The sequence below is a fragment of the Molothrus aeneus genome, chromosome 1, assembly GCF_037042795.1.
Source record: "Molothrus aeneus isolate 106 chromosome 1, BPBGC_Maene_1.0, whole genome shotgun sequence".
NCBI classification, from domain to species: Eukaryota; Metazoa; Chordata; class Aves; order Passeriformes; family Icteridae; genus Molothrus; species Molothrus aeneus.
Window position 1 is genome coordinate 122916515 of NC_089646.1, and position 9356 is coordinate 122925870.

Here is a 9356-nt window from a genome sequence, read left to right on the forward strand (position 1 = left end):
CTTCACTTTTATAAGTAAAGAGTGTGTTTTTAAGAAAAATATTTTTTAGGTTAAATAAACTAATTAGATTTTCAATTTGTGAAGATTTAATATTTCAAATCTTTGAAAAACATTTTACCTGACAACACTGTTCCACACTGGCAACACAACAACGGTATTCTGACTAAAAGAAATGAGCATTAAGAACATAGGTAAATGGGTATAAATGTTAGGTGTGAAAGCATCTGATCTCTGATGAGATCATGAAATCCAGCTAGGATTTGTAAGGATACAAATTTGGCCAGTTGCCTTATTAATGATTTGAAAATAAATATAAAGTCACTGTAAATAAAATAAAGATGCACTATCTGCTATTTCTAAGGGCAGGGGACTGTGTCCTGAAATGCAGTAATTTGGAGAATAATAGTGGTTATATGTGGACAAGTAACTCAACATCAACACCTAATGCAACCTCACAGTGGCAGAGTAAAGTGACAGATTACTGATGGAATACTTTACATTTTGGACACATAAGAAGAGGACTTCTGGAAAAGGAAGCACTGATTTTGTTGTCATAAAATATATTAGAAAGATTGATGTTAAAACTGAGAAGAGTTTGGGAATGAGGTGGAAAATAATTAAAAGACTGTAGAAAACATAGTGGTAGACTACTATATTTCAGTCTGTTTTTCAAAAAGTAGATAATGAGGTGACATTCACAAATATACCCTCTAGAAGGAAATACACGCAAGTAAAAGTTTTTTTAATCTAATTGAAAAAGACACAGAACCCCTTGACATGGAATATAATACATTTAAAAGGACAGAGGCAATTTTTAAGAAGTAAGCATGACTTGCTACAAAAGGTGAGTGGGACACTAGTCACACTGCTTCTTTATAGGGAGGAACCATCAGCCTTATCTTTTTCTTACAAGATTTCTGACACTTCTCTTGCAAGAATTCGTTTTTTTTCAGTTACCATCCTCAAGAACTATCACACATTCATTTGCCATTTGCTACTATTTTTCTTTTCTTTTTTTTAACTTTAAATATGGGACATATAGGGTCACTATGGGAAATTATTGAAAAAAAAAGGATGTAACATATAGTTGTCAGCAATTTCTATGTGTCAAGCTCCTAATAATTATGTGATATATGTTTTAAAACTGACATATTTATTGTTAATAATTCTACCCATTCTCTGGTAGAATATTTTGGTGTTCATTATAGACAACAAAATACGTTACACAAAAGGAGTGCTGCTTCAAAGTATTTCTCAAGTGGCAGTTGTATAATGCATTTAAGAACACTGGCACATGATTCACATTTTCTTGTACTACCACTGTTTTCTTTTCTTTGTTTTTCTTTCCCTTTCTGAATCAGGAGAACTTTATAAGTGAAATGTTCATGTAAGAACTCAGATAGATTCTATTTCTTCATATTTATTATAAAAGGACTCACAAGGTGCTATGTGTTTTCTAATCACATTAAATCAAAATTCTTTCTCTGCAGAGTACATATTCTAAAAAAATTAATAGTGTTTTGATAGTGGGCTTGATTTATTTAGGTATCCATATCGTCTAGTGAGAAAAATTCATTTTTCCTTCATTGCATTGGTTACCACTGACAATTTTTCAGCATCTCCTGCAGGTAAATCACGTTACATTTCCTCATTACTACTATATTTACAGTACCTCCATGTTTTTTCTTTCATACTGCACCTACAATAATGGGACTACCATATAAATGATCCTTAGTTGTATCTCTTAAAAAGAAAAACTAGAGAGTTATCAAAAACTATCCCTGATTTGAAAGTAATTTTCCTTTTAATACAAAGTAATCTGATATTTTCTGTGTCCCTTATGCATAGGATGATTTTTTCTAATATGTTGCTCCTGGTTGCATTTTTCCAGGTCAAAGTCACTTTGATAAATATATCTGGTGTACAAAAAAGTCCATTGTAAATAATTTATATGCTGCAGAATTCCCAATGCAGATTTTTGACAGTAAGAAAATCAAGTTTTATAGGGTCCTGCTGTAAAGCTATACTACAGTAGGTTTCCAAATTCTTGTATATAACAACATCATAGTAGCCATTTTATTCTGCTGCATCGCTACTGGAAAGACAGAATGGAGTCAAATTTCCTTCCTTTCATTCATCTTCAGGTGAAGTTGCTGATAGATAACTGGTCAATGAGGTTCTTAATTATAGAGAGATGTTTCCCTGCTGAAAGAATAATTGCCCCATACTCACCTGTCCAGACATAGCTCTGTTTTCTTCCTTAACCTTCTCTGCCGAACAAAGTCCTTTTTCTGCTTAAAATATGGTGAAAATATTCTACCCTTCTGCTATTGGGCTTCTTTGGCATCAACAAAATTTGAGGTACAGATCAGCTTAAGGACAGATTTTCCTCCTATTATCATATAGATTACAGTTTCTTAACACTGGAAAACAATTTTTCTTGATATTCATAGTAGTTTCTTGCCCATCTTTTTTACTTTCAATTAGTCATTGCTCATGTTATGGTTGGAATTCAGTCAGCTAAGTTCCATCTGAATATCAGTAAGAAGTTCTTTACTGTGCAAGTGACCTTTCACTGGAACAGCTTGCCTGGAGAGGTTGTGGAGTCTGCCTCACTGGAGATATTCAAGAACTGCCTGGATCTGGACAGAGGTCCTGAGTTATGTATTCTAAGAAGACCCTGGCTGAGCAGGGAAGTTGGAGCACATGACACCCTGTGGTCCCTTCCAGCCTAATCCTTTCTGTGATTCTGTGATTTACAGGAAACTGCTGACTAAAGACACCAGAGCCAGACTGGTTTTGCAAACAAAATAAAGTTCAGAAGATGCTGAAGATATTTCTGTATGCAGCAAAAATCTGGAAGCACATCAAATGAATGATATCTCTCTCTCTCTCTCTCTCTATATATATATATATATAGAAGCATAAAAGTGGGCGATTACAGGTTTCTTTTTTGGGATGGAGATGAGGGAATTCAGTAATTTTCCATTATAAACTTTTTTCCAGTATATTTAGTCATCACTACTTGCTATCCAGGCCTGCTATGACCATTAATTGGGTAACCATAAAGGCCTTTTATGACTATGGCTTAATAGTTAATGAAACTTTTACTTTCATAATTAAATAATTAAAAATTGCAGCAAGGGCTTTTTTAAATATAAATTTTATGCAGAGTCTTTTTTTTAGATATTTTTTCCAAGAAAAAGGTATGGAAATATAGCTTCAAATATAATAAAATCTCCAAATAGGTTTGTAATAACAAATATTGCATTAGGAACCTTCATGAAAAGGAGATCTTAAAAGGGGTTAAGTAACTTAATTTGCTAGTGAATGACTACTTAACTGTAAATATACTGAGGTTAGCAAAGTATTTTAGTAAAGTTGAAGGGTAATTATCTACTGCCTATTGTTTCTTTCTGAATTTTAAATTAATAGCCTCACTTAGACAGAAATAAAAAAGACAGAAGAACTTGTGCTTTAAAAGATTTCCTCCCTTTTTTTCCCCTGCATTAGAAACTGGAGTAGATATCATGGGAAAGAAAATCAAGAAGCAGCAGATGTCATGTGTCACTTTTACAGTTATTGATACTAAGCAAGTAGCAGTTTAAATCGACAGAGATTCAGTATTGTATGTTTATGGGTTTATTTAAATTGTTAGAATGGAATACTTTTATGCCTTTAAATATTTTATGGCATTTACGGTTGAGAATCTTATCTGTGTGAGTTGTTCAATTGTAGAGTTTTTTCAGCAGCTTTCATTTGTTTTAAAATAGAAGCAAATTGCGCCTTTAAACCCCAGGTGATTCAGGGAAAAAATAGTAGAAAGATAGGGTGATTCATGGAAAAAATAGTAGAAAGATAGAATAGTAAATGTGTTTGTGAGAGCACTACATGTTGCATACATGAAGCAAATACACATATTGAGTATTCAAGGAGTCACAAATAAGTATATAAGTATCCTTATTCACAAATAATGTGAATAAGGAAAATTTTATTTTCATCTGTAAATGTACCATAAACTAATCCAGAGTATAGAAAGCTTTGGTGACCTAATTGTGGCCTTGCATTACCTGAAGGGAGCCTACAAGAAAGATGAGAGGGACTTTTTACAAGAGCATGTAGTGACAGAACAGGGGGGAATGAATGGATTCAAATTAAGAGAGAGTAGGTTTAGATTAGATATTAGAAAAAAGCTCTTCACTGTGAGGGTGGTGGGGCACTGGAACTGGCTGCTCAGAAAAGGTGTGGATGCCCCATCTCTGGAGGTGTTTATGGCCAGGCTGGATGGAACTCTGTGCACCTTGCTCTAGTGGAAGGTGTTCTTGCCCATAGCAGGGGGGTGAAAGCAGATGATCTCCAAAGTCCCTTCTAACTCAAAACATTTTGTGATTCTGATTCCACGAAAAGTTTATTATAAAGATTTGCCATTTTTGCTATGCATTTCTGGCTTATCTTGATTCCCTTCTCTTTAAGCAAAGACATCGTAATTCCTCCATTTGAAGTTCTAATTTTAATCTCTTTTAGGTGAAAAGTCTTTCAGCTTTCTTTGGAGATCCTTCCGCAGTGGTACGTGCAGTTGAAATGGATCCCACCATACTTTGAGCGAGTTAGGCTGGCTAAACATGTTTCAACATGAGTGGCCATTATATTGACCTAAACCTCCAAGGCTACAGTGACAGCCTACATCAGTATCAATACTGGCTGAGAAGACATGCTAAGGCAGCTGTGGTAGATATTGTTTAGTTTAATCTGAGCCACTCTGGAAACTTGGTAGCCATGCAAACACAGAATCTACGTTGTCCATGTATTTTGAGACATCTACTACAATAAATCCACTGCAACAGATTCACATGGGAATCATCATTTTGCACATGTATTTAGGTAATATCCAATTATTTATTGGGGTTTTTAACTCAGATAACATTTGTCCATATAAACTATTTTGACAGTTTAAATTTATTTGTTTCTAAACTTTTGAGTTTAACAGTTTGCACACTGCCACATGTATATATTCGAGAACAGCAACTTTTTCTTTCATGGATTTACATGCAGTAATCCAGATCTTCAGTGAAGGTGACACAGATTTGAAAAATTAAAATATAGAGTATTTCTCCTAAACTTATTGCTCCTATGTTTATAAATGTTGGGAAATAAATGTAAAACCTTTACCAGTCACACAATTTATGAAATGTTTGAAATTCACTCACCCTATAAAATAAATAAAGAGGAAATCATCTCAGCAGAAACACCAATTTTCTACTTCAGAAGCATTTTAATTGTCTGTCACCATATTCATTTACTATGTTTTTATGAAACCAATTATATTTGCTTGTTGTGTTGTTAGTTATTTTTAAAGAATATATACATTCTCCATTCCACTCTTGTCTGAAAGCTGTCACTAAAAGATGTACTAAAGAAAAGAGCATTTTGGTCACTTTATTTCCTATGTGAATTTAAAGCCTTTCAACCTTTTCTACACTGCGTGGGCTTTGCTTCAATTATGCTTAGTCCCTAATATGTTACATTTGTTTTAAATAAAATGAAATCAAAAGGATGCATTTAGGACTATGGTGCTTAAAACTAAGAGTTGAATGCAGCCTGTATTTTGAGATGCCACCTAAGCAAATAACACAAGTTGCCTGCAATTGGAATACAAAGTTTCCTGCAAATGGGAGAGTGTCTTCCAAGAACATTAGTTTGCATTTTCATCAGACATAATCATGACAAACTGGTGCTAAACTGAATTCAGCAAGCCTAACATACACAGAAGCCTCAAGTTTACAGTATTAAAGTGCATGGACTCTTGTTGTATGGTACCTAAGGGTAGTGGGAGAGGTGGATGAATGCCAGATCTTTTCCATGTCAGACCTGCCATGCTGTGCCCAACACAAAGCCTTGTGGAGCTGGCATGGGCAAAACTGCCATCTCTTCTCCTGAAGTCAGCTCACTGTGCTGCCAAAAATACAAGACTTCTAAGACTAAAAAGGAATCAAGCCAAAAGGAAGCAGGGAGACTTTAAGTCTAATCCCTAGTCCCAAAACAATTTTTGCTGATTTTTTTCTCCTTCCCAATGAAAGAGCAATATAAACATGCAGATAGTTCAGGAAACAGGAACCAGAAGTTTTTAAGAACAAGTTTTCCTATTCAACTACTTATTCAAAGCGATGTGCACTTCTTTTTTGCACCCACAGCATGATTTTTCTGTGGTATTCTCTTAGGCAAGAAGGTGAGTCTAGTGATGCATTATGGATTTGTTAAAACATGAATTAGAAATTGTGCTTCTTTTAGTGACCTCAAAGGAAAACCTGGATTTTATTAAAGACATGCAGCCAAATTGTTACTAGCTTTTCATCTTTATTCCCCAAAGCATAGCAGCAAAGAAAAACTCCACTGTTTAAGGGGAAATCATACAATATGGGTTTGCACAAGCAACATAATAGTCCCTTTCCCAAACTTCTCAGAGCCCATTGCGGCAGCCTTTACCCATAAAAAAAATAGTATTTGGTCTTTCTCCACATTATTTGCATCTTCTTTATATTTCTGCAGGAAACGTAATTTCTTTCTTCTTTCTAAAAACCCTGAAATTAGCTGATCTGGGAGTTCAAAGTAAAGCCCCTCATCCTTACTTCCCCCTCCTTTTTTGCCCATAAGCTTCCTCCTTCAAGAAAACTTGCTAAATTTGGACAGGCATTTCCAGGATTTAGGTTGAAAACATTTGGATGTTTCTGTGTTTTCATGGTAGAGAACTTTTATTTTAAGCTATTAATGAAAAATCAGCCTATTTTAAAATGGATGCATATCTAATATTTGGTTTCAAAATCTGAAAGATCTAAAATTTATTACATTACATTGTCATAAAGTGCTTAAAATGCAAGCCACTGAATCATCTTGATTATTCTCTGGTTTCAAAAATATACTTCAATATACTGTCTGTCACTTTTCTTTACCATAGGTCAAAAAAGAAAAAAGAATGAGAATATACTGATATACTGACGGGGCTTTGCATATCACTTACTACTTTCACCCCCAGAGCAAATAAGGGTGGACAGTAGTAATGCCTTCAAAACATAAGAGAAGGTTGAGAAGGGTGTTGCAATTGTCAGTTGTATCAGCTGTGCCACAGACTGCTTGTTTTTCCTATTCTGCTGAAGAGATGGAAGAAAAGTTTTTGTGATTTTAAGGTATGCAATTAAATGCTACTTTCCCTTGCAATAACTAAGAGAAATCATGAGTTGCTCAATTTGATTTATTCTATTGCAGATGCAGCTGACCATACTGTGACCTGGCATTGATGGTACATCTGAAGGTAGATAGCAAGTCAGGAGTCATGCTAATTTATTTCTGTATTTGCTGTCTTTAACACCTGAGTTTAATAAATATTCTTTTAATAAACTGATTCAGCCACCATTAAATGGTTCTCCTATAGAAACATAGGTATCTGTGCTTATCAATAAAGAGAAACAAGTCTCAGTAGGAAGGCAGATCAAGGATCACCAAATTGTGTTTTTGTTGGTCTCTAATGAGCAAGGAGGCAGATTACAGAATCCCCAGACATAAATTTCATGAAAGTTAAATTATTAATTTACATGGTCCTGTTGGTCTAAGTGCACAAAAAAGAGCAAAAAAAAAAAATCTTTAAAGAATGTATTTAATCAGATAAGCAGTTAGATCCAAATAGGATGAATCCAGGTATCTTGGGGCATTTAGACAGGCTCCTGCAAAAGGTGGTGTGTAAGAGCCTGTCTCACCTGGTGATCTGGCAGAGGCTGCAATCTGGCTATCACGCTAAAGAGTCCAATGCTCCTGATGCTGGCACATACTTAACAGTGACAAACATCTGCAAGAATTCAGACTGACAAGAAATTGCTTTCTCTGTGTCTTCTCATCAGTGACATGGGACTGAAGAAGCTGTCAGAATCAGGAAGTTGTGTGATCAGGTCAGACAGGCGTCCCACCACACAGCTGTCCCATCTGCCTCTGTTGAAAATGTAACATCTAAGAGAAAGGAATTAAAGAAAAGACTGCGTTCCTGTCCACTCCATTACATTGTCTTTATAACAATAAATCTAAATTAAGCTGGATTTTTTTAAAATATCACTTCTGTAAGTAATGAATTACTAATTCCACAATTACATTATGCAACATGAGTAATGCACTACTTCTGATTTAAAGTAATTAAATGAGTCAAATTTCCTTATTAAATTATGCCATTTTCCAAACTTTAAGGTTTTTTGTTGCTTTTCATTTTCATTTCCTATAAAGTATTTTTTGAACTGATTATAAATTTGTTCATCCTGTAAGCAACACCTGTAGTTATGAGTGTTTCTAAAAATTCCTTTCAGATTTTTTTTTAATTTCCTTGTAATTTTGGATCCTCAACTTGACAAACCAAAAAAAACCTTGAATTCTAAACAGTAGGAATATTGAAAAATTTAATAGTAGATAAAAATGGATACCCACAAAATTAGAGATTATCTTTCAGAAATCTTGTCTTTTTGAAAACAAGCTGTGAAGGGAAAAAATAATCTGCAAACCTCATTTAACTTGTACATACTTCTAATATGGCCAATATAGACAAGAAGGCAGACGAGGGAACTGGGATCCATTCTTCATTAATACCCATCTCCTTCCATAATTCCACAATTTTAAAGCTTCCCAAAATCTCCTGCTTTCACTGACTAGCTAAGGAAAAATTCTGGTTAAATGAAGTTATCACTCCATTTAGTATACTGCTTACCAGGAATTTAAGAGAGATACTCATGGCTACATATCTAAGGATGTTTTCAAGACTGCTCATCCTATCTTTCTGTCTATTTGCCTAACATATTGTCTAATATGCTGTCATAGAAATTCACCAAGCTTCCTACCTTAGATGACAAAATGCTCCACAACTATGGTGAAGTGACATGGGAAGATTTCTTTACAAATTTTAGTGGCTTTGAAGGGATATGTTTCCTAGTAAAATGATTGCTGATGTCATCTCCTGTTCTTTGTATACCTGAATAATAAAGACTCATATAATCCTCTCAACAATAGGAGAAAACCCTGAAATTACTAGAATGTTCCAAAGCTCTCTCTGCAAAATCTAAACCACAAAACTGGAACAATAAACTTAGACCAGCATCCTATAAGTTAAATTCTAGGTTGAAGTGTGCATTTAAGGTATTATAAGCCCAGGCTCAAGACCTTTCTTACTATATCAAGTGATCATGTAACTTGGTTCAATTTACTTCAAAAGTAATAGGGTCTTAGACAAAGTAAAACAAAGCTGTATTTGAAAACATGAAGCAGTGGTTTTCAGTATAGAAAACATGCATATGTATAGGTTAAAAATAATTGTAAATCAAGATATAAAC

General features: G+C 34.5%; 1 long non-coding RNA gene across 1 annotated transcript; it reads left to right on the forward strand.

Moving 5' to 3' along the window:
* The first annotated feature begins 4395 nt into the window (after nt 1–4395).
* Nucleotides 4396–8214, forward strand: LOC136554918 (uncharacterized). The gene is made up of 3 exons (XR_010783397.1): nt 4396–4566; nt 6953–7306; nt 7890–8214. It is a non-coding gene; the product is annotated as an uncharacterized lncRNA (long non-coding RNA).
* Nucleotides 8215–9356: the final 1142 nt, after the last annotated feature.